This window comes from Poromitra crassiceps, assembly GCF_964638095.1.
Source record: "Poromitra crassiceps genome assembly, chromosome: 25".
Classification (NCBI taxonomy): domain Eukaryota; kingdom Metazoa; phylum Chordata; class Actinopteri; order Beryciformes; family Melamphaidae; genus Poromitra; species Poromitra crassiceps.
The window spans coordinates 20,522,990-20,548,859 of NC_139649.1; the positions used below are offsets into that span (position 1 = coordinate 20,522,990).

Sequence of the window (25,870 nt, forward strand, 5' to 3'; positions counted from 1 at the left end):
CCACTCAGCAGCTTGGTTCGCTCGTCAGTGGCGTCATGGCTTTATTTCAATTCAGGTATTTAGCACTGAAGTGCACGACAGAGCTAGAACCTGTGCCCTCGACGGCTCAAAGTACCGCGACTCCGTCCGCCTTCGAGATACTGTTTCGTGCACAGCACGTTTTAATAACATTGAAGCATTCATATTGACTTAAATATTTTGTTCATATAAAACCGTGTGTAGAGCACAGTGGTAGAGTACATGTAGGCTATGTTGTGAAAAAAGTATCCATCGCTGCTGTAATTTTAAGGAAAATAAAAATATATATATATTTCCTATCTATCCCTTGCTGCCACTGGAAAAAAAAAAAAATCCCTACCGACCCATCACCTCAACTGACAACCAACAGGAACCAAACTTTTCCTTTTTTTAGGCCCTAACACTGCGGTGAAAAGAGGGCGCCTCTCCAGGTTGGCTAAAATTGAATGCAAGGACAAACATTTAAATTTGGATTAGAAGAGTTTCAAGAGAACAGCAGTAAGGTAGTGAGTGTAAGGACACATTATAGATTACATTGATAGTAGTAGAGGACCAATTCTCACCTGAAGGATATGCAACACTGCATCACTGGCAATCCTGAGCCGCTTTGGTGGTGGCCTTGGTGAGGGAAAAAGTGACAGGAGTGTTGTCTAGAGCAGAGGTTCTCAAATGTTTTTCAGCCAAGGACCCCTTACAAGATAGAAAATATACCGGGGACCCCCTCATTCTGATTTGTGATTTTGGGCTAAGCTTAATTGTTTCCATGGTCACGTGCTTGACTTTTAAATTGATAGGTTTGTTAGAATAGAATGTAATCCAGAAACCATTTTAGATTTAAGTATTAAATATTTTCTTTGAACTATGAAGCTTTTACAAAAAAAAAAAAAAAATCCTGAAAACTTTTCGCGGACATCCTGGCAAAGTGCCACGGACCCCTGGGGGTCCCCGGACCCCCATTTGAGAACCACTGGTCTAGAGGGCAATGGTGACTCCATGATAGGCACTATGGGGGGGGGGGGGGGGGGGAGGGGGGGTAGGAATGACACATTAGGTCCACTTTAAATAAATCTCAGCTGTCCACTGGAGGACCACTGCCCTGCATGTGTTTCAGCTCTTCCTGCTCTAACATGATTGAATGAAATGAAAACATCATCTGCCTTCATTACCCCAGGTGCACCCTACTGATGATAACCCCACGCCTATAATGCACTATAATGTTTGTGAACTGGAAATGTTCATGAGCTGTATTTAATTGTATTTTATTTTATTTACAAAGCATTTATACTTTATAAAACAGTTTACTGCATGCTGCTGTTCAATGATTCTGTTGTATAGTGGAAATCTAAATTTGTTTGGCTTCTCACAGAAGACTGTAAAGAAAGAGACAGAAGACTGTAAAGAAAGATAAGGTGTTGAATGACTATGTTGGTCATGTTTAAATAAAAAAGAATTACATGATGTAACTGCTTGCTTTATGGTCAATTCTGAATGTAAATATTAATATTTTTTAATAATGCACCAGGTTAGAGGGTTCCTTCCTTGTACAATTTACAGCATTAGTTCTTTGAGAATTTCTTCCATTATCAAAGCAAAACTGGTATTGTAACTAAAATATCGATATCGAAACGTATCGTATCGGAAATCGTATCGACTTGGGACCTTGTGTATCGGAATTGTATCGTATCGGGAAGTCAGTGGCGATACCCAGCCCTAGCTCTGACCCTCAGCTGCATACAGCTCAACTCAAGCCCCTGTTTGGTCCAAAGTAGAGCTAGATGACCTAACTACATCATGATACATGACCGTATCAATGTGTTTTATTGGGTGGAAGCATTTTTGACTTTCCATGCCACTTCAATAGAACTGGTCCCAATGCAAAATCGTATCGTATCCTTCTCCCCCTCGAGGATCCCTTGGAGGTCCCTGGACCCCACTTTCACTTTCAGAACCACTGAGTTAGAAAACAGCCTGATAAAAGAAGTGACATTGTGTTGACTTGACAGTATGGTCCTGTCCCTCTCTCGTCTCCTCCTCTGTTTCTCGCTCTGGCTGCGGACGGACGAGTTGGCTCATGATGAAGAGGCAGGATCTGGAGGGTTGCTGGAGCAGAGTCTGGCTGCTCCTCTCTTTCTGCACCCAGCACAGGACACGAGCTGCCCTCCACATCACACACACAAGTTACTTTCAAAATGTAATATAGTACATAATACATATTACTAATTACTTTAATTTGAAAGTAATAAGTTACTTTACAATATTACTTTCTATGTAGAGTAACTCGTTACTTATTACACTACCTTTGCATTACTTTTACCAAAACAACAGCAGCAGCAGAATGACATCGCCACCCCGGCACCATCCCGAAAAATAATCAATTTGTAACTTCAGTTAACTTAAGTAACTGGTATACTATTACTGAAATCCTATACGTAATAAGTTATATTACTGAGTTACTGCTAAAAGTAATATATTTCATGTAATATGTTACTTTTGTAATGAGTTGCCCCCCTAACACCACACACACACACACACACACAAAACCAAAACAAACTGAATTAATCGTTTCAGGCATTTTGTGAGGAGGAGAAACATTTTAACTTACTGTGCTTTCAAAACCCAGACATGCCGCTACGACCTCTCAGCAACGCACACTGGACCAGTGCTACTCGAACATCCGATACTGTTATAAGGCTACACCCCGCCCCCCCTTCGGCAGATCGGACCACACCTCCATCCTGCTCGTTCCCAGGTACCATCAAAAACTCAAGCAACACCCCCCGGCCTTCCGAACCGCCCACTGCTGGTCAGACCAATCAGAGGACATCCTGAGGGACTGCTTTGACCAAGTAGCATGGGAAGAGTTCAGGGCTGCATGAGACCTGGACGATTATGCAGAAACGGTAACAGGCTTCATAAAAAGATGCACAGAGGATATAATCCCAACAAAAATAATCAAACTAATGCCAAACCAGAAACCCTGGATCAACAGTGATGTTGTTCAGCACCGCCTGAATGCTCTGAGAATCTGATAACAATGTATCTGAATGCTCTGAGAATCTGATAACAATGTATCTGAATGCTCTGAGAATCTGATAACAATGTATCTGAATGCTCTGAGAATCTGATAACAATGTATCTGAATGCTCTGAGAATCTGATAACAATGTATCTGAATGCTCTGAGCATCTGATAACAATGTATCTGAATGCTCTGAGAATCTGATAACAATGTATCTGAATGCTCTGAGAATCTGATTCAATGTATCTGAATGCTCTGAGAATCTGGTAACAATGTATCTGAATGCTCTGAGAATCTGATTCAATGTATCTGAATGCTCTGAGAATCTGGTAACAATGTATCTGAATGCTCTGAGAATCTGATAACAATGTATCTGAATGCTCTGAGAATCTGATAACAATGTATCTGAATGCTCTGAGAATCTGATAACAATGTATCTGAATGCTCTGAGAATCTGATAACAATGTACCTGAATGCTCTGAGAATCTGATAACAATGTATCTGAATGCTCTGAGAATCTGATAACAATGTATCTGAATGCTCTGAGAATCTGATAACAATGTATCTGAATGCTCTGAGAATCTGATAACAATGTATCTGAATGCTCTGAGAATCTGATAACAATGTACCTGAATGCTCTGAGAATCTGATAACAATGTATCTGAATGCTCTGAGAATCTGATAACAATGTATCTGAATGCTCTGAGAATCTGATAACAATGTATCTGAATGCTCTGAGAATCTGATAACAATGTATCTGAATGCTCTGAGAATCTGATAACAATGTACCTGAATGCTCTGAGAATCTGATAACAATGTACCTGAATGCTCTGAGAATCTGATAACAATGTATCTGAATGCTCTGAGAATCTGATAACAATGTACCTGAATGCTCTGAGAATCTGATAACAATGTATCTGAATGCTCTGAGAATCTGATAACAATGTATCTGAATGCTCTGAGAATCTGATAACAATGTATCTGAATGCTCTGAGAATCTGATAACAATGTATCTGAATGCTCTGAGAATCTGATAACAATGTACCTGAATGCTCTGAGAATCTGATAACAATGTACCTGAATGCTCTGAGAATCTGATAACAATGTATCTGAATGCTCTGAGAATCTGATAACAATGTATCTGAATGCTCTGAGAATCTGATAACAATGTATCTGAATGCTCTGAGAATCTGATAACAATGTATCTGAATGCTCTGAGAATCTGATAACAATGTATCTGAATGCTCTGAGAATCTGATAACAACGTATTATCTGAATGCTCTGAGCATCTGATAACAATGTATCTGAATGCTCTGAGAATCTGATAACAATGTATCTGAATGCTCTGAGAATCTGATAACAATGTATCTGAATGCTCTGAGAATCTGATAACAATGTATCTGAATGCTCTGAGAATCTGATTCAATGTATCTGAATGCTCTGAGAATCTGGTAACAATGTATCTGAATGCTCTGAGAATCTGATTCAATGTATCTGAATGCTCTGAGAATCTGGTAACAATGTATCTGAATGCTCTGAGAATCTGATAACAATGTATCTGAATGCTCTGAGAATCTGATAACAATGTATCTGAATGCTCTGAGAATCTGATAACAATGTATCTGAATGCTCTGAGAATCTGATAACAATGTACCTGAATGCTCTGAGAATCTGATAACAATGTATCTGAATGCTCTGAGAATCTGATAACAATGTATCTGAATGCTCTGAGAATCTGATAACAATGTATCTGAATGCTCTGAGAATCTGATAACAATGTATCTGAATGCTCTGAGAATCTGATAACAATGTATCTGAATGCTCTGAGAATCTGATAACAATGTATCTGAATGCTCTGAGAATCTGATAACAATGTATCTGAATGCTCTGAGAATCTGATAACAATGTATCTGAATGCTCTGAGAATCTGATAACAATGTACCTGAATGCTCTGAGAATCTGATAACAATGTATCTGAATGCTCTGAGAATCTGATAACAATGTATCTGAATGCTCTGAGAATCTGATAACAATGTATCTGAATGCTCTGAGAATCTGATAACAATGTATCTGAATGCTCTGAGAATCTGATAACAATGTATCTGAATGCTCTGAGAATCTGATAACAATGTATCTGAATGCTCTGAGAATCTGATAACAATGTATCTGAATGCTCTGAGAATCTGATTCAATGTATCTGAATGCTCTGAGAATCTGGTAACAATGTATCTGAATGCTCTGAGAATCTGATTCAATGTATCTGAATGCTCTGAGAATCTGGTAACAATGTATCTGAATGCTCTGAGAATCTGATAACAATGTATCTGAATGCTCTGAGAATCTGATAACAATGTATCTGAATGCTCTGAGAATCTGATTCAATGTATCTGAATGCTCTGAGAATCTGGTAACAATGTATCTGAATGCTCTGAGAATCTGATTCAATCTATCTGAATGCTCTGAGAATCTGGTAACAATGTATCTGAATGCTCTGAGAATCTGCTAACAATGTATCTGAATGCTCTGAGAATCTGATAACAATGTATCTGAATGCTCTGAGAATCTGATAACAAGGCATTGACTGACTGAGATCACAGAGCTGAAATGAATACTAGGGCTTTTTTTGTCCCTGCACCTCTCATCTCCTCCTTGATGGTAGAAAAGGAGAGCGCTCACAGAGTGAATGGTGGAGAGTCACCATATTTGGCCATGGTTAAATAGGCCAGGTTGATTACTTTTTCTTTTATTATCCTCGAGAAGCAATTGATCCTCCACATTTGATCCATCCAGAACACACAGAGCAGAGGGCAGCCGCAGCAGTACAACACCTGCACCAACTCTTTAGCCAGTGCCTTGGTCAGAGGGGCACTGAGAGGACTTTAAAAGAGTCTGAACTAGGGATGTAACCATAACCGGTTTTAATGATCACCGTGATCAAATTCCTTACAATAACCGTACCGTTTCAAATTTTCATGATCGTTAAAACCGTGGTACCATGATTACCGTGGTACCATGGTTACTGTGCTTTGAAAAACTTGGTAAATACTGTCCATCATCAACCAAAGTTGTCAACCGTCTCCCAGATGCAAACGTGCAGCCTTGGAGAAATGATTTCAGTGAGCGTATCAATCCTTTTTGGGTCTGAGTTTTCAATATGAAACCAGGTGAAATGATTTCTGTGAGTGTATTAGTACTTTTTGAACATTTTCAGCACACTTTAACAAACTGTGATAATACTGATATCCGTGATCATTTTGGTCACGATGTGACCAATGATGTGAATTTTTCATACCGTTACATCTCTAGTCTGAACCCTCCTAACTCTGGCTAGTCTACAGGGAGTGAAGCATGGCATATTTGCTGCAGTGTTCACTGTTCACATCAATGCATGATCCATATTCAATGTTTGCTGACAGATGAAGGAGGAGCAAGGCGTGTAGCCGAGCAGATAGATAGCAGCTGAAGAAGCCTGAGGATAGAGTGACAAAAACACCATCTCCTCCCTTCGCCTTCTTCAAGCTGTGCATGCATCTCATACATAGGAAGGAACAAGATTACAGTTTCTTTGAGATGTTGGTACAGACTATCGAAATACATTTGGTGCCGAAGTTGACGACTTCAATGGTAAATTAATTGTACATCATATTTTATCCAATCACCATACCTGTTCTAAAAACAGAAGTGACTGCTGATTGGCTCACAAGGTAACTACTTGAGTTGTCCAAAATCGCAAAATAACTGGGATGTGGAGGCTAAATGACATCACATCCGTTTTGTTAGCGTTCCATTTGCAGAAAACTTGAGCTGGGAAGTTCACTGTTCATTGGTCAGATCCAGTCGCTAGCCAGGCTAGCCATTGTTAGCAATAACAATTGACAACATGGCATTTCGTGGCATTTTGCGCATACAAACACTGCAGCCTCATGTCCACACAGATATAAGTTAGGCAGTGCTGTGTGTACAGCTGATTTAATGAGACAAACAAAACAGAAGTGCTAAACAACATTACTACGATTACTACTACTGTTGTTGTGCGATTTTTGAGGTTGGGGCTGCTGAGGCTCCTACAAGTTTGGAATGGGAAATACCAGCTTGGTGACGTCACCGTCCCAGCTCATGAACTTTGAAGTCGTAAGATTACCAGTTCCCAGTTATAAAGGAATGCACGATTATAATCACAGTAATATTGTTTAGCACTGCTGTTTTGTTTGTGTCTCATTAAATCAGCTGTACACACAGCACTGCATAACTTATATCTGTGTGGACATGAGGCTACAGTGTTTGTATGCGCAAAATGCCATGTTATCAACTGTTATTGCTAACAATGGCTAGCCTGGCTAGGGACTGGATCTGACCAGTGAACTTCCCAGCTCAAGTATTCTGCAAATGGAACGCTAACAAAACGGATGTGACGTCATTTAGCCTCCACATCCCAGTTCTTTTGCGATAAAGGAATTCGCAACATGTGGTCTGTCTTCATGGTGGTCAGGCATTTTACCACTAAATTGGGGTCAACCTCTCACTAATTGCAACAAAACCAATCAGAGTACCAGGCAGCCAGCTGCTTCATGCGGAGCGAGCGGACAATCCGATGCATGGGTGCTGCCCGCCCGCCTGGAATCTCCGAGGGGCGACCCCTGACTACCACGCTCTCAACCGCGCGCCATTCACGCTATTTCTGTAAATACGATATTCCTGGAATGCGCGTTTTAACGAGCTAGTTACATTTCTTTGCATTCTTAGAGATTATAGTTTTTGTTTTTTGTTCATGTTTCATACAATTGACCAAGTTAGTAGTTAGTTTATGGGATAGGAATTCGGCCAGATGACAGGCACTAGGCACCATTTTCTACTTCATTTGGAAGAGAAAATTATCCTGAAATGAAGATTTGATTGACAGCTGCATGTCGTGATATGATTGGTGGAAATGGGGTAGAAATTTGATAGTACTAGCTGACATCAGCAAACTGTAGATTACCGTTATCAATGAAATCTTGAAAAATGAACTTTTGACATGAAAAAGTATGAAAAACTAAATAAATTAGATTTGTGATTTTTTTTGGCATACATTATTAACTCATTGAGTGCCAGCCACTTTTGGAGAACGGAAGCTCCCAGTGCCAGAGTTTCAGAGCGTTTTCAGTGATTTCTCGAGGGCAACAGAATATTGTGTGATATTACTATGTAAACACCGAACACGCACAAAGAACGAGGAGACTCTCTTCTATCATCTGCAAAAAAAAGTTTATTGATCCCATTTTCCGTTCTTTAGTTATGAGCCGGAGAAGATAGGCTGTTTTGAGCAAAAAGACAGGTTTCAAATTATAAGCTGAGATATTCAGCCTTTTGTGAAATGCAGCATTTCAAGCACATTCACTGACGCTAGCTAATATTTTCTGATGTAGTGACGTGGTGTAGTTCTGTGGAGCCTGCGTGCCCCACCCCCCTCTCCCCGCCTCAGCTGCAAACTCCTCCCCACACGCACCCAGTCTATTTTCGGAGCCTCCGTTTTTGCGCCGGGCGGCTCCCAGCGCGACAAGGAAATGCCAAACGGGACTGCAGGGATAGGTTTGGCCCTTCGGCGTCGGGTGCTGCCTTTCTGGTGGGTAATCGTGTGGAGAAACTATATGCAGACAGACAGACAGAGGCAGAGGAGCTCAGTTGTGTGCGCGGATTGACTGATGTTCGCAGCCCGACGTCAGCTGCAGACAGAGCAATCTATATGGCTCTGGCTGCAGCATGCATCGGCTTCTCTTTGATCACTGCTTTTTGCTGCAGTTTTCCGGACCTTTCTGTAATCTGGAGAGCACTCTCGCCACCTAATGAGTCCGTAAAATAGGTTATACACCTTCAATAGCTCCCATATTTGTACAGGAGATGCCTGATGCTTTGATCCACGTCCCACCGTCAAAAAATGCAATTGACGAACATACTCGTCCTTGGCACTCTACGTTACTAAACGAAATGACGAACATACTCGTCCATGGCACTCAATGAGTTAAACAGGTGCACTGCATACCCAGGTATTTGAACTAAAAGAAAAGAAAAGTCATTTTTGGGTTCAGTTTTGGGTTCAGCAAAAGAGCCAAGTAGTGGTGATTAAATTCTCCAAACGGCTTTTCACTTTTACAGACACAAACACCAACCTGTTGTTTTAGCTCAACGGCGTTCCTTCTTTCCAAGTCAGAGGTAGAACAGTCGTCTGCCTTCCGCTTAAGCCCCTTTTTCATCTGAATATAAAGAAAAAGACCATTGTTTCTGATCCAACCAGCAAATTCCACCACACAGTGTCACTATAGCCCCTTTGCCATTTCATGCTCCCCCCCTAACTCTTGTTACCAGCAACTGCAAAAATGGCCTCACTGTGTGGTGAGCACACCTTGGCCTTCAAGAGACAAGGTCAGGCCAACAGCAAAGAGTGAGACACTTCATGACTCTATATACCTTCACTATCTACTGTATATCATTTGTCATGGTGTGGATGTTTCAAATCAAGGTTGTTCTTTATTGAGCGCTATAATGGGTTACATTTACTGAAGTAGCAAACATCCAACCACGTTTCAGAGGAAAATTCAAAATGTTTCCTTCTTTGAAATGGCAGAGGTGTTAAGCTGCGTTCACACTGACCTACACTGTATTGTGTTTTTCGCAGGCATCGAGTTTACATACAAAGTCAATGCAAACGAGCGATTGAGCGTATATTCGCCCGGGAGAAAAATCGCTGGGCGTCCGAGCGACAGAGACAGAGCGATAGGGAGAAAATACGCTCGTCGCCCGAGATGAAATATCCCAACTCGAGCGAAATTACGCTGGCATCAGTCGCTCGCTGTTCAACGCTGATTGGCTGCCGTGTTGAGAGTGAGTCAAGGATCACACTGGCTTGGAACAAAGCGCTGGTTTATTGTGTGGCAACAAACCGCATTGACAGCTGATTGACAGGCTGACAGTTGACATGAAGTGAAGTCTGTACTAAAAACACGATTTCAGACGGCAGCCCGTCTTTATTGTCACACAAACACACTACAACACACGCATGCGGCCACTACACACACTCATGCTGACGGTGGCCGGTGAAATATGTCTTCTGCATTTGACCCATCCAGGCTTGTCCTTTCCTCCAGGGGGCAGGCCAGGAGCAGTGGTCGCTATTTCTTTCCAGCGCCCGGGGACCTTCATTGGACCATCATTGGACCAACTTCAGATGTTGTCGTCACTGGTCGAATGACGATCTTCTGCATGTTTTTAGTGGGGGGGTTATGTACAGAGGAACCCCCTGGGGGGTGCGGGGAGAACATGCAAACTCCACACAGAAAGGCCCTTTCGACGAGATAGCCCACCTGGGCAGTAGGCACTGAAGATATGGGGGGGTCACAACTCCAGCGCCCACAGTGTCCCAGGTGAGAATCAAACCCAGGACCTTCGAGCTGTGAGGCGACAGCGCTTACCACTGCACCACTGTACCCCTGGTATATACCTACCGGTATATAACTCACGTTAGGAGCACGCTGATAGGCTTAGCTTGTAAACAACTATGGTGGCTCGTAGTGGACAAACATCATGACATTGCGTAACGTTATAGCCCCCAGATGTCCGTCAATTCGTGTGCCTGTTGATGAGTGATTTAAACACAGCGACAGAGCGATTCCAAAGGGTTGAATCAAGCGACAGAGCAAAAAATAAATATCTCGGGTGTGAACACAGCTTTAGGAACACCCTTTCTGTATGTGTGCACTCTCAAAACTAAATTTTCATAATTTAAATCACTTCTTGTCATGACTTTACTATGTGTACAAGCCACTCAGGAACCATTAACACATTCACTGCCAGCCGTTTTTTTTTTTTACTGTAGGTAGCTTCTGCCAAGGTTTTTTTTTGAGGATTCTGGCTCATCTTTCAACAGCCGAGGATTATTTTCTGCTAAGATTTTGTGAACACAAAATATCTCAAAAGAACTAATATAATGTGTGCTTTCTCTGTCTAAAAGAGTTAGTTTGTAGAGTTAGTAGTTATGTAGGCATTAGCACTTGAATACAGCATGGTTTCAGCATCTGAAAATTTAAGCTGAGATAAATGGCTTTTTGTGAAATTCGATAGAACAGTCACTTTAACCATTCATTTTTGGCATCAGTAAGACGTCAGACATCTAAACAATAGTTTTGAACAGTAATTTCCTCCATAACAGCAGGAAACCCCCCTCTCCTTCAAACTCCTCCCTCCGTGTGTGTTCTCCTCCTGCCTCCCTGGCCTGCAGCGGGCGTGTCACAAGCGAGTTGCTGCTGCTGCTGCTGCCTGTCTGCTGGCGGCCACTCTTTGGGCGAGTCTGGATGGGCTCGCTCATTTCTTGGGGTTTCGGTTGAGAGCTTTGATGAAGCTTTTGCGATTCTGGTCTTATTTATGCTGCGTGTTTCAAAGTGTGTTGCACCCATAATCTATTATGCAAATTTGCAATCCCCCACCGCCAGCTCCCTGCGCGAAAGCGAAAGCGTTTTCGCCAATCCATTTTCATGAGAATGGCTTCCTCACGCGGCTGTTTTTGCTTGGCTTTCTCTCGTCTGGAGAGCACTGTCGCCACTTAGTGGGTCGGTAAAATAGATTATACACATTCAATACCTCCCATATTTTAATAGGAGATGTAAAAGGGGTTGATCGACGTCCCACCGTCAAAACATTTTTTTTTTTTTTTTGGACGAGATATCTCGTCATTGGCAGTCAACCGTTGGTTTCTGCTTGACGAGATATCTCGTCCACGGCAGTGAACGTGTTAACAACACCTACTGTTTGTTAATGTGGTTGGCTGGGATGGACCGGAGCACATGAGGAGGAGGAATGCCCAACACTGCCGGCTGGAACACGACCTCTGACCCAGGGGAGTGGCTTCTCTTCACTGCACCTGCATTAAAGGATATGTTCACCCAAACATTTACATTCTGTCATCCTACTCCATGACATATATATATATATATATATATATATATATATATATATATATATATATATATATATATACGGTATATATATATATATGTGTGTGTGTGTGTGTATAAACATTTCTCTTTTCTCTATATATCTCTGTTTGCTCTCTGTAGAAAAAAGGGGGTCATGTAGCCTATAATTCCATTATCATCCATGCACATTAAAATCTAATATACATGGTTATCTTAGAGAATACCATGGGGTTTTAGGTGGATTTTTTAAATTAATTTATGAAATAGAAAAATACATTGGGCCAACGTGGCCAACTTTTACAAATGCTTAAAAGGGTCTTTAATAAAATGTTGCCCGACAACGCCACCTAGGCTTGCAGCAGAGCCTAGGAACTCTAGTTCTGAAAGATTAAAAGCTGCACAGGTTTGTTTAAAATCAGGAGTAAGCAGAGATAAAAACTACAACCAAGGTAAAAAGGGAATAACAATGTTTATTTATAAAAATAGGTGACCCAGCCCAGCTCCACTGACTGAAGATCCAGGTCCACTTGTCTCAGTCCTCCCGCTTGCTCTCCGGTATCCTTTAAAGATCAAACACAGCGTCAGCCACCACTGCCACTCAAGTTAACTTTAAGGCAAATATCCACTGCAAAACGTCCACTGCGAATTAATAGCCACTCTGCATGCTAATCACTCGTGATAGGAACCCGTAGGTATTAAGCTCGACAAATCTCACAGTAATTGGGTCGAGGCTAGGGGGATGTGCTGCAATAGCAGTCAAAAGTCCCAGTGGTCCTGGTGACAGCAGGTGGAACTACGGAATATTTTAAAAGTGGCTGGGGGTAAAAGGGCCCATTAAGATCAACACTATAAATAAAAATGTCCCAGATAAAACGCTAAAAACAGGTCTAAAATATGGCAATCGCCGTGTTCTTATAAAATGCTGGACAGGAGGAAGGGAGCAAGGGGTACTTAAAGGGGGACTAACCCCCCAGATATGTATCAGAACAGTGATTTGAAAATACCTATGGAAAAAACCAAGAAATGACATATGCTCTTGTCTATACTAAACTCTTTGGCTGTGTTCAAGTCAAGATTTTTTTTCGGAAATGGACGCCATTACAGTTTGCCTACCGCCTCAAAAATATTTTTTTTGAGAGGGGCAATATCTTTATAAATATCAACAACTAGCCAACGCTGGTGGCATGTATGGAAAGAGTGTTGCTCAAAATTGTTGATAGTTATATCAATTTGGCCATTCAGTGGCGAACTAGAAATTTAATTATTTTTGTCCCATTTTGTCCCATGTGTGTGTGCGTGGCTTGTCTAAACTTCTGTTTAAAGAGCCTCGCTGCTCTCAGCACACAGCACAGTGAGGACAAACCTCTCGCTCTGGGGTAACACAATGCGAGATTTCTCCACGTAATTCCCTCGTCTAACTAGAGATAAACCGCGCAATGAAATCCGTTTTTAATTTGCGTTTTGGGGCTTTTCGTGATTCTTGTTGAAAGTTACAGCACCTCTGATTTTCCTCTCAGGGCGCAGGAGGCAGCGCAGAGCTCTTCTCCTCCTCACAGACTGTTCCTATGCAAATCCCCCCGATGAGCACACACACACAGACAGAGCCAGTCGCTCTGCTCTGCTGACTTGATTTCCTGAGAAGTTGGCGTTGCTTGTACACAGTGATGATATTATATTAGCCGATATGTTTAGAGAAGCTTTGTCACGTTGTCACGTCGTAGTATAGCGTTATATTTTACATGTCCGCTAAACTGCGACGAGATTTGTTTGCTGAAATGTCAGACTGTTGAAAGCCCCCACCTCTCACTGCTGCTGTGTGCTGCTGCTGCTGCGCGCCCCCGCGGGTGCATGAGAGAGCAGACTCTCCCGTTTGACTGGCCGAGAGAAAGTGCTTCCAAGTCGGACTGATAGCCGCGGAAATGTCAGACTGTGCTCTCTCTGCTCTCAGAGCACAGAGAGCCCAGCTGCTGCTGCGCGCGCTCCCGGAGCTTGGGGCTCGTCCATGAGGTTTACAGTACGACTCTCTCCCGCCTGCCTGGGCTGGAGACAGTGCTTTCAACTCGGACTGATAATATAAACATCATCATTCGAGCTTATCCAGGTAAGATATTAATAAAGTAATGACACATTCAGCGGGAAACTAACTATAATTAAGACATGTGCCAACTTTGACGACGTTTGGTTCAGTATTTTAAGAGCAAACTTCAATAGGAATAGGCTTGGAGTTGTGAGGAGCCGAAAGGGTACAGGGGGAGTAGTGGAGTAACTATCTTGAAATCCCATAGTCTTTGGGAACACTGTGACGTCAGTGTGTTCCTAATCTCCCATTCATTTGAGAAAAGAAAAAAAAGCAGTGTTACACCCTTAGAGGGCGCTTATGCCAGATATGCTGCTGAAAAATGATACAAATGGTCAAATGGCAACAGTTTGGTGTCAAATGAAAAAAAGTGTTTTGGGGGTTAGTTACACTTTAACTCGAGAGAGGGGCATGTCGCAACACCACCCCTCTGCTGCGGTCCAATGGCTTCCCCCTTGCTTTCACAGATGACTCTTGCTTCTCCGACGTAGCTCGCCCAATCACAGGCCTCGTCCCAGTGCCACACAGCTTGTTCTGTTGGAGGACAGGAAACCCACAGCTAATCTTCTGTACACAAGCACAATGCTCTCCCCACCCTGCCTGGCCCCACAGCCGGCCTCAATTGGCCCATTTCCACCACAGGTAGTAGCGCGATCCCGCTCCGCTCGACTCGATAAATTGTCTCATTCCACCGGTTAAAACCGTCCCAGCCCGGGTTGTATTGGGGTTGAGTCGTGCTACTTTTCGTACCTGCCTCGTCGGGGTTCTATTCTGTCAACCCGGTACCATACAGTGACATGAAAACATTGTTGACGACTGATTGGTCAGGCAGAATCGTGTTTACTCTATCTACTGACTGTCAATGCAATGCTGCATACCAGTTTAGTGGGCTTACCTTCTCTTCTGTTATGTATATTTCCATCAGTCTTTTGTGTTGCTGCCTTCGCCTCTGGTGAAATAAAATCTTGGCGGTGGTTTCAATTGTTTTGAGTGTGAAAAAAGTCCGCTGCTCAGGAAGCTCCTGTGCAGCGCTCCGCTGGGCCGCAGGCGGGTCTTGCTGAAGCCGCGGTCTTGCCCGGTGAGAGGCCGCCGGGGTACAGGCTTCACACTCTGTCTGTAGCGCCTCTCCCGTCCCCGCGCAGCGCAGCGCATGCATCTCCTGGCCGATTGTCACATTTGCCCATGTACACTGTAGGTCATTTAGAGGCACCAGTATTTCATAAACAGTTTAAAAGTTCTGTGGATGGATTTAATTGTAACGTGATGTTATAGCCTACTTCGGCTATAAGCGAAGGACAGATATGCGGTCGCTATGACGACCAGCTGTGGGCGGGGGCAGATGATCTGCGGTCGAAGCAGAACATCCATCGGGCCGAAACGAGTAGAGCCGACTGGTGACGAGCTGTGCAGGGCAGTAAAATGTGGTGGAAATGAGCCAAATGTGTCCGCCGCAATTCGGTAGGCTCTTTCACACCGGCCTTGAAAGCCGAAAAATGCACGGAAAATAGGATTTGCGCCTCCGATGTGAAAGTCGTGAACGCGCGTTGGTGGATAATTGTTTTACGCCTTTTGTCCCGCGACGGGAGGTAGTAACAGTGCCGGGTTACCTGGCAACCCGCCTCCATTTGAAAGCGTGTCGCAGCAAGCCGGAAAAGGTGCGAATGGTCAGCTCATTCATAAAAAAATTACAGGGGAAATCACCTCATGTAGCAAGAAAGTGCACGAGTGAAAGTAAAAAAAAGTAGCCTATACAATCATGACTGCAGGGACGCCAGGAGGAATGCTCCGTGCGGTTAGGCTTTATGCTCAAACGATGTTGACATTAGTACGGTAGGTAAAATTAACGGATATAATAATAAGCTTCAGAGGGCTATTCACCTTATTCACCACACCCACTTTTTCTCTCTTCCACGTTCAACGCAAACATATTTGTTCTTCCGGTTCAGCGCTAGTTGCCTTATGTGGCTAATATTAGCCGCTAGTTAGTTATGTTATATGGCAGTAAAGTGCCACTGAATGACCAAATTGATATAACTTTTTTTTTTCCCCCCCCCGATTTTTTTATCCCATTTTATCCCCCATTAGTGCTCACTTGAGCTGCTTTCACACATGTCTGGAATTCAGGAGTTATCTAGAGGCTATCCGGATGGCTGTCATGTGTGAATGTGTGCATGTGGCTCATGCGCGCTCCCGCGGATCCTCGTCCTATCCGGAGGGAAGTGTAGCCCCAGCCGTAGGAGTGGATCCCCCCCCCCCCCCCCCCTCCAGAGCTCCGTGAAGTAGTCAGCTCGTGAGTGCATGAGGACAGAGACGATCGTGACAGATTATTATTATATAAATAGTCGATGTGAATGAGCGAGCAAAAAACACATGCCATTTGGTTTCCAAATGAAGCTCAAAACTGCTCCGTGTGCGACAGCCAACATGTTGCTGGATTGCTGGATTGAAAGGCTCATGGCTCTGATCTGATTTCATGTCTGCTTCGCACAGCACACACATTTAATAAGCATTTTTGGACGCGAGGGTCGTCCCGCTTCCCAGTATTGGACATCGCTAGGTAGGGTATCTCGATCTGGTTGCGTTCATGTCTTTGATTTAACGTGTACACAGCGTTTGTGAAGATTCAATGGCAGAACCGCAAATTCCAAGTAGCGTCAAGTCAGGCAGTATATAACGAAAACTTCCGGGTATAACCTTCGCAATAATGGCAATTAAATAAAGTAAATGCACGTGTAATGTTTTTTGTGTGTGTTTCGAAAGATACAGAACGGAGATAAACTGGAAGAATATCTGCTCCCTTCGAAAAGTCAATTTTAACCCGTAGTGAGTCGACATTCTGATTTTTTGTTACTAAGTAATACAACATTTATTTTATTTTGAAGGTAAAAACGTCTAGCTTCCTGTATTCTGTATAATTCTAGTAGGTTGGATGCATTTTAGGACTGAACATAGCAAAGACCTGTTTTGTTTGTAGTGCTTGCGACTCGATGAAATCGATGCATCTGGGCGTGAGTTGTAGGGTTGTTTAATTAATTACTTACTAACGTTATGCGCAAACGATTATATGCCGTGAACGTTAGGCAGTTATCGCCCATTATGTATTTTTCGTTTTCACAACTCGTGTGGTCATGCCCAAATTCCCCCACCCCCGCTGCCCGCCCCCTCTCTACTTTACAAACTCTGCGGAGGTGCTACTCATGTGTGAAAGCAACATGCCTCATGTGTGAAAGGGTACACTTCACATATCATCCGGGGCAGGCTCAGTGGGGAGCAACCCTCACCTGATCCGGAGTTCATGTGTGAAAATAGCTTTGATTTCTCAATCCTGGTTGCTACTCCATCCTCTGCCGATCTGGGGAGAGCCGAGACTGGCTCACTGCTTCCTCCGAGACATGGGCAGTCAGCCAGCCGCTTCTTTTCACCTGACAGAGGAAGCTTCACCGGTAGGACATAGCACGTGGGAGGTTCACGCTATTCCAACCAGTTCCCCTCCCTCTGAACAGGCGCCCTTAACGACCAGAGGAGGAACCACATTAGCAACCAGGATATTGCATGTTTTTGTGAAGGGGGTTCCTATGTGAAGGAAACCCCCGGGAGGCACGGGGAGAACATGCAAACTCCACACAGAAAGGCCCTTTTGCCGACCCCACCCGGGCGGTGGGCACTCGAGGACATGCGGACGGGCACGCATTCCTTCAGCGTTCACCTCGTCCCAGGTGGGAATCGAACCCACGACCTTCGAGCTGTGAGGCGATAGTGCTTACCACTGCACCACCGTACCTCCCAAATTTATATAACTTTTAACCATTTTGAGTAACACTGTTTCCATACGGATCACCAGCGTTAGTTTGTTGTTTGTAACGTGGCTATATTCATAACGTTTCTATCTCGCACATACGTAGGTTACGCCAAACCACACATTAGGTTATGTGGGTTTCAGGACGCAACAGCCTCGACTCCACTAACGTCATCTTTAGAGCACAATATTCCTGGAATGCAAGTTTAACTAAACAGTTACATGTCCTCTGCATTCTACATAAAATTAAGATATTACGGGTTGTTTTATTTTGTATGTTACATACGTATTGGCCAAGATATGTTAGTTTATGGGGGAGTAATTTTGCCACTTTAGGAGGGGAGTGTGCGCGGCCATTTTGCCTGCGGGGTTTTTGGCAAGTCAAAACGGAAATACTATTACGAAATGACGTAATGCGGAAGCGTCCATGTGTGAGCAAAGAATAAGGTGAATAGCCGTCTGTGGCGAGTTGGTCTGAGGAGCAGATGCATGCGTTTTGATATTAAGGCGAGTCCGCCCACCATGCGAGTGGTGCTTGCCTTTCAATCCGGGAGCAGGGGATTTCACCTGAAAGTACACTGCAGCACGGGAATGTGGCCGTGCTTCTTGGCTCTGTGTGAAAGCAATTTCTGTGGCGAGGCTGCGGGCTTTGCGGGACTCCTAAACTGCTTTTTTGCCACGATCTGTGTGTGAAAGAGCCTAGTGAGTACTTACTCTTGTCCCGGGCAATAACAGGTCCTGTTATTGGCCCAGGCTGGAGTAGTAAAGCAGAACGGACACTGGCTGCTGCGCTTCAGGTTCCAGAGTGGTCCTAGGCTCGTCCGGATAGGTGCTGTGTCTTATAGAAAAATAAAGTTTGTCTCCCGCAAGAAAAAACCTTTTGTGGAGAGTGGAAGCGAGCAAACCTTAAAAAAATCCCACAGCAACACTGGTCTTTTTAGTAGAAAATGTTAAAAAGCCTTTATCTTAAACATGGCTATAGATTAAAAAACACACCAACATGTTTCTGCTCACACAGGAGCCTTCATCAGGGAGTAAGAGGACATGTGAATCTAAAGCTGCGTTCACACCGACCTATTAAAGTTTTTTGCTGGCGTCGAGTTTACATAAAAAGTCAATGCAAACGAACGATTGAGCGTATATTCGCCTGGGAGAAATATCGCTGGGCGTCCGAGCAACAGAGACAGAGCGATAGGGAGAAAATACGCTCGTCGCTCGAGATGAAATATCCCAACTCGAGCGAAATTACGCTGGCATCAGTCGCTCGCTGTTCAACGCTGATTGGCTGCTGTGTGAGAGTGAGTCAAGGATCACACTGGCTTGGAACAAACCGCTGGTTTATTCTGTGGCAACAAACCGCATTGACAGCTGATTGACAGGCTGACAGCTGACATGAAGTGAAGTCTGTCCTACCGGTATGGAGCTCGCATTAGGAGCACACTGATAGGCTTTAGCTTGTAAACAATGATGGTGGCTCGTAGTGGACAAATATCATGACATTGCGTAACGTTATAGCCCCCACATCTCCGTCAATTCATGTGCCTGTTGACGAGCGATTTAAACAGAGCGACAGAGCGATTCCAAAGGGTTGAATCAAGCGACAGAGCGAAAAATAAATATCTTGGTGTGAACACAGCTTAAGTCTGCTGTTTTAATTTCTATATGCTTGAGTGACATAATGTTTCAGTTTGTGGGCATTGTTGCTGTTGGCAATTAAACGATCTAACGTTCTCTTTCTCGAGACAATATGTCTGGATTTTGATAGGCCACGGTAGCGTGTGTGAGAGGGGGAGAGAGAGACAGAGAGAAAGCTGCGGTGGTTGTCTTTATAGGCAACACAGTCTAGCAACGTTTTGGACCAACGAGTTCAGCAGCACGGCAGCATGCACAGAGAGGGAGAGAGAGAGATGTGTTGTCATATCGTGATATTGATGTCGGGCCTCGCAACGGGCTCGGGCCAATTACTTTCATGACTCATCCAGGCCGGGTCGGGCACGGGCCTGCATGTCACGGGCCGGGGGGGGCTCGGGCCGAGATTTCAGGCCCGCGCAGCTCTCTAGTTCCTACACGGTTTTCCATTTTAAAAGTTCCATATTTTTCCAGGCAGACCCTGTGTTCTAACCATGTTCTTGACTGGTTTTGATTTTGGTGAATTGATTTGATATAATGCAGTGGCTGGGTAAATACGAGCATCCCTCTGAGCATTATTCTTCACATCAACATCAACTGTGGACTCAAAGTAGCTCTACAACAACCTCAACGCTGTGGAGCGGCTGTGGCTCAGGAGGTAGAGCGGGCCGTCCACTAACGAGGAGGTCGGTCCGCCGATCATCGGTGGTTCGATTCCCGGTTCCTCCAGTCCACTTGTCAAAGTGACCTTAGGCAAGATACTGAACCCCAAATTGCTCCCGATGGTTGCGCAGCACCCTGCGTCGTAGCTTGCCGTCATGGGTGTGTGTGTGAATGTCAGCACTAAAGCGCTTTGAGTGGTTGGTAGACTACAGCAGTGGTTCTCCCCCCCCTCCCAGGGGGTCACAAGATTATTTTGGGGGGTCGCAGGATGATTGTCAAAAGAGAAAAAAGAAAATAAATTATTTTTCTCCCATGATGATGAAATCTCCCATACCAATGGTTTAATGTATTATAAAGCTATATAAACTATAAAAACGAGTTCAGTGAGCGAGTGAAATCAGTGTGTAAATGCGTGCGCAATGTCATTGGGTTGGGTTGTGGCGGGAGGGGGGGTCGCGAACCCCAGCCTAAAGTTTTTTGGGAGTCACGGTTCAAAAAGGTTGAGAACCATTGGACTAGAGAAGCCCGATTTTACCATAATTATCTGAGTATCAGACGTGAACCACAAGCTTTTGCAGACTTTTTTTTTCTTCAAATCACCAATCTATTCAATAGTTGGAAATGATCAAATTCATCTTGAATAGTTTTCCAGACTTTCCAGACCTGCGTAGGAACCCTGTGACATGTACTGCAGCATTCACATTGGAGCCAATGTCTTTCCTTGCTGAGGTGACATCGACCAGGTTGCCTTTATAAAACACTAGTGTGTGTGTGTGTGTGTGTGTGTGTGTGTGTGTGTATGTGTGTGTGTGTGTGTGTGTGTGTGTGTGTGTGTTTTACCGGTGTGACGAGCAGCTGAGCAGTGAGAGTCTGTTTCACGTTCCTCCTCTGCAGAGAAAAGCCAGAGTTAGATTCTCCCTCCTGTCCTCCCTCCAATCAGAGAACGAGTTGTATTGTTTAGATTCAGTTTCATATTGATTTAGATCATTAGGTGACAGGAGTCCTTCACCTGGCCTGCTGTGATCTCTTTGTCAACCGGCAGCCTCTTGCCATCAATCAGACAAACTCCGTCCTCAATCTGGTGCGCCCACGCTTTCAGTCCCTCCTGAAACAAAAGACCTGACCTGAGAACAGTTCCAGTCAAGCTGCTGAATTGAATGTCTGTATGGGTTCTGTAACTGTGTGCATCTTTGCATGTGTGTAAGAGTAACAGTATGAATGATTAATGAATAATTAATGTATACATTTCACCTTCTGTTTAATTTGAGACCAACAACGATAATTTATCTGAATTCTTATGTTCTAATTAAAGTGCCTACCGAGTGTGGTTGTGTTTGTCCTACTATTACAGGTATGTTAACATGTGTTAAAAGTGCTGTATTATATGCTATGTAAATCACCAGTTAATTGGGTGAAAATCCTTTTGTGAAGACTGCTGAGACTTGCATGTGTTAGTTACAGTACGTGCTTGCATTTTTTGGGAACCAAAAAGGTGGTAGTAAAGCAAAAATATTGTTGTGTAAAACTGAGCATTTAGAGTCAGTGATATGTATGCTTTTGTTTAAATGCAAGAATATATTTGTATATGATAAGAGTGTAGTGGATATTGTTATAAGTTAAGTTATCCTTTATTAATCCCCATGGGGAAATTCATCCTCTGCATTTGACCCATCCTCTACTAGGAAGCTTCCTAGAACTAGGAGCAGCAACCAGGGACCAACTCCAATCAATGTACACTATACGGTCACAATGTAAAAGTAAAAGGGAGCAGAGTAGGAATATCATACTGTGTGTGTGTGTGTGTGTGCGTGCGTGCCTGCTAACCATGAGACATTTCTCCATGCTTTCTGTGCTGGTTCGGTCCTCTGGCAGTGCCAACATCATGTCCAAATCTAGACAACATGACACCATAATCCAGGAAGAACACACACCGGACTGGTACTTCCAATCAGCAGGCTTGGCCGTGCTCTGAAACAGCCAATCACAATCTCGTTAACTTACAGCCAGATGATTACATTACATCTTATTCAGCTATTTGTGTATCATGCATTGGAAATAAACAGATGATCTAAAAGGTATAGATTGGAACAACAGGTGGGCATAACCACTTAATTACACTTAATTGGAGAAATCTTAAGGACATTCAAAACCTTAACCTGATTTGGAGTGTCACTGAAAAGAGGTTGAATACTTTCTGACAGCATGCTATGTAAACTAACCTTGGGGTCTCTGACATCAAAGGTTCTGCAGATGGTTCTGACATGGTGAGTTAAGGAACAGCCACAAAAACTCATCATTTCCTGTGTATTCTGTACCATGTATAATACTTTGATGCTAGAGCATATCGGTCGTATCCCTTCATCTCTATCCATCCATCTATTGGGGGCTATCTGATCCAATCAGATGGCTGTGGAGAAGGATACTTCCTGGTTTTGGGGTTGACGTGCAGCGTGATGTGATCTGTGACGTCGTCGTCCGCGGGGCTCCACAGGCGATCCCCGGAGATCAGTTGTTCCACTGCAAAAACCAGCTACACACACACACACACACACACACGCTGCCACCTCCTGATTACGCTGCCACCTCCTGGTATAATAGTACACCGCAGCGCCTTAAAAACAAACTACAGACTGCCCAAAACAAATGAATTAGGGTGGTGTTAAAGATACCTCCACGCACTCACTTAGTGCCAGCTTTCTTTCAGCAACTAAATTGGCTGCCAGTTGAGAAAAGAGTCATTCAAATCAAATTGGGTCTGACTCATAAGATTGTGCATAATAAGGTTCCCAAATACCTCTCTAATTACTTTAATTGTTTCAGAGATATTCACAATTATGTTACTAGAAGAAGCTCTACTGATTTTGTTCTTTTTAGATTTAAGACCCTAATGGGAAAAAACACATGTGAGAATGTGTCTAGGGGTGTAGTCTTGTTTATTGTATTAATCAATTAATTTAGCATAGCCCTTAGACCTGCATGTAGCCTATAAATGTCCAAAACTTTAACCAATATGATGAAAGTATCCTCCAAGCGTTTGTGTCCTTGTATGAATCTGACCTTTCGGAGTGTGTTCAGTGTGTCTTTGGCATCGGTATCAGTGATGATGAAGACTCCTAGTACACACAGACCTCCAGGCAGCATCCTGGACACGTAGAAGCACACAGCAACTCATCATCACACCGTGCTGGGAGAATGACTTTGTTATTATTGACCTGTCCCTATGTGGCTACCTGCCGGGCGTGCTCAGTGACCCAGTCCTTGTCCAATGAGCTTCCAGCTGCTGCAGTAGACTCATCCATTTGGGGGGTCCGGGTTGCCATGACAACAAAATCCCTCTGGGCAGAGCTCTGTGGAGACAGAGTTTGGGGGGGTGGCAGTGATTAGCATCAAATAATGTGACTCCACAAGATCACATGATATATCAGATTATAATGTGACTCCACCAGATCACATGATATATCAGATTATAATGTGACTCCACCAGATGACATGATATATCAGATTATAATGTGACTCCACCAGATCACATGATATATCAGATTATAATGTGACTCCACCAGATCACATGATATATCAGATTATAATGTGACTCCACCAGATCACATGATATATCAGATTCAGCAGTGCATGATATCACATGACATGAAGGCTAGACACAACTCAACAGACATGTTTAGCCAATTTGGGGGCAGAGCATAAGAAGGTTAACAGTATTGTGTTATTTTGTGTGTTAGGTGTCCAGGATGCAGCCTGGTTATAAATTACAACCTGCTGCTGTTTGACTGTTTGTCTGATAGCTGTGAATCTCATCCAGAATGGCCTAATGAACACGCCCAAGAGAGCAAAAGATAGTTTACAAAAAAGGATGTTAGATTAGCCTCTGTGTTGATGAAGGAGCCTTATACCTGGCCGATGAGCAGGCCTGTGACTAGAACTACTCCTGGTGCACAGTTTGGACAGATAGCCCTCCACAGCATCTTCTGCTATGTAACCATGACCCATACTGACTGAAGAGAGAGAGAGAGAGAGAGAGAGAGAGAGATAGAGAGAGAGAGCCCTCCCCCCCCACAGGCACATGCACAGGTCCCAACAACACCCCCCCCACCCACACAGACACACACACACACACACAGACGACTTAGCTTACTGTGTCCTCTCTATATACAGTAGACACTGCAGAAGTAGCCTATGACATTTCCAGGGTGTATTCACACCTCTGGGTCGTTTGCCAAATCAAACGGTTCAAATTGTATTGCCAAGCCTCCTGGACACTCTGGTAGGCTAATAGCCTCCCGGGATGGAAAACAATTCCCAGAGGTTTTATAGGCTATATGATTATAAGAATGTGTTTTGTTAGACCTACATTGTAGGCTACCTCGGGTGTGATTATAAGAATGTGTTTTGTTAGACCTACATTGTAGGCTACCTCGGGTGTGCGCCGTGCGAGGAGAGAGAGAGAAAGTAAGAGGGAGGGATCAGGAGAGAGGAGGAGAATGTTATTTATTTATTTATTTAGGCTATCTATCAGGAATTTGGAGATAGAAGATCAAAGACCGTCACAACTTGCTATTACTATCACAGAGACTTCAGATGATACGCATATGAACTTCACCTGTCCTGTCAGGAATACAATTAATACATCATTTAATAATAGCCTACGGACATTTCGAGGAAGACATGCAATCAGTCTGATTGTATGATTGAACGAGACAAAGAAGGCTGGCTCTGATTACCATGACTTGTTTTCATTTATTTAATGGAGACCCAAAAACCCAGAATTGTGATTACTGTGAATTTTTGTCCATTTTAATCCATTATGTGGCTTAAAACCTTTTAAGAGAGGGCCTCAACAGCACCCTCTGTCAAAAGAAGCAGGAAGTGCAATGCAGTAGTGAAGGAAGAAGCTATTTCCTGCTCACAGTCAACATTGCCCAAGTCCATTGCCTCCAAATGTAAAAGCATGCATCATGACCATGACATTCAGTCAAACCAAGCACTGTGTGATGACATTACAAAAGCACATGATGAAGTACTGAGGAGTAGTGCTGGCTGGGGCCTCCATGATTGAAGAGTTCATTAGTCAACAATGGTGCCAGATAGCGTCAGCATGCATGCAGCCATTAGATGATAACTACCTGCTTGGACATGGCAGGTTCCACCTGGTCACACAATGACAACAGGTGCATTAAGACAATGCACGTGATGACAAATTAAAAAATAAATGAAGTGTAACATAGAGTCAACAGTGGCTTGTGACATACATCAACAGGTCTTTATTGGCCTATTAAACCAATGGTTTAATAAATAGGCCAATAAAGACCTGTAATCAGAAGGTGATGGGCAATATGGTTACCATATTAAACGCAGCAGAAAATCAGAAACACACTGTCCCAGTAGCTCAGCTTTTGACGGTATCTCACTGGTTCATAGAAAACATACACTCAACGAAAAACAAGATATATCCTGTTTTCAATGACACCAATCATACTTTCAAATGCACTGTGCACAAAAACACTATAATAATAAAGACACCTTGCTCGGGTTGCCATCGGCGCAGGTGACCCGCCGGGCTGAGGCACGACGGGGGGCCCCAGTGCACCCTGGGAGGACAAGCCCGCCTCGCTGACATCACCGCTGGACAGAGAGGGGGAGAGGCTGAGCCGGAGTGTCTGCTGACAGAGGCAGGAATGTGTGGGAATGGAGAGGAGAGGAGGGTGGAGAGGAA

General features: G+C 43.7%; 1 long non-coding RNA gene and 1 pseudogene across 2 annotated transcripts; both read right to left on the minus strand.

The window, feature by feature from the left end:
• Window positions 1-581: 581 nt before the first annotated feature.
• LOC310798584 lies at window positions 582-11,897 on the minus strand. The gene is made up of 3 exons (XR_014553777.1): window positions 11,811-11,897; window positions 9,182-9,265; window positions 582-636 (listed from the first exon to the last, which is right to left on the minus strand). It is a non-coding gene; the product is annotated as an uncharacterized lncRNA (long non-coding RNA).
• Window positions 11,898-14,450: 2,553 nt separating this feature from the next.
• Window positions 14,451-24,147, minus strand: LOC310798153 (protein odr-4 homolog; annotated as a pseudogene). Its single transcript has 9 exons — window positions 24,051-24,147; window positions 23,376-23,492; window positions 23,203-23,295; window positions 22,569-22,675; window positions 22,365-22,401; window positions 21,970-22,113; window positions 21,155-21,250; window positions 20,986-21,033; window positions 14,451-14,591 (listed from the first exon to the last, which is right to left on the minus strand). The product of its transcript is annotated as a protein odr-4 homolog (transcript).
• Window positions 24,148-25,870: the final 1,723 nt, after the last annotated feature.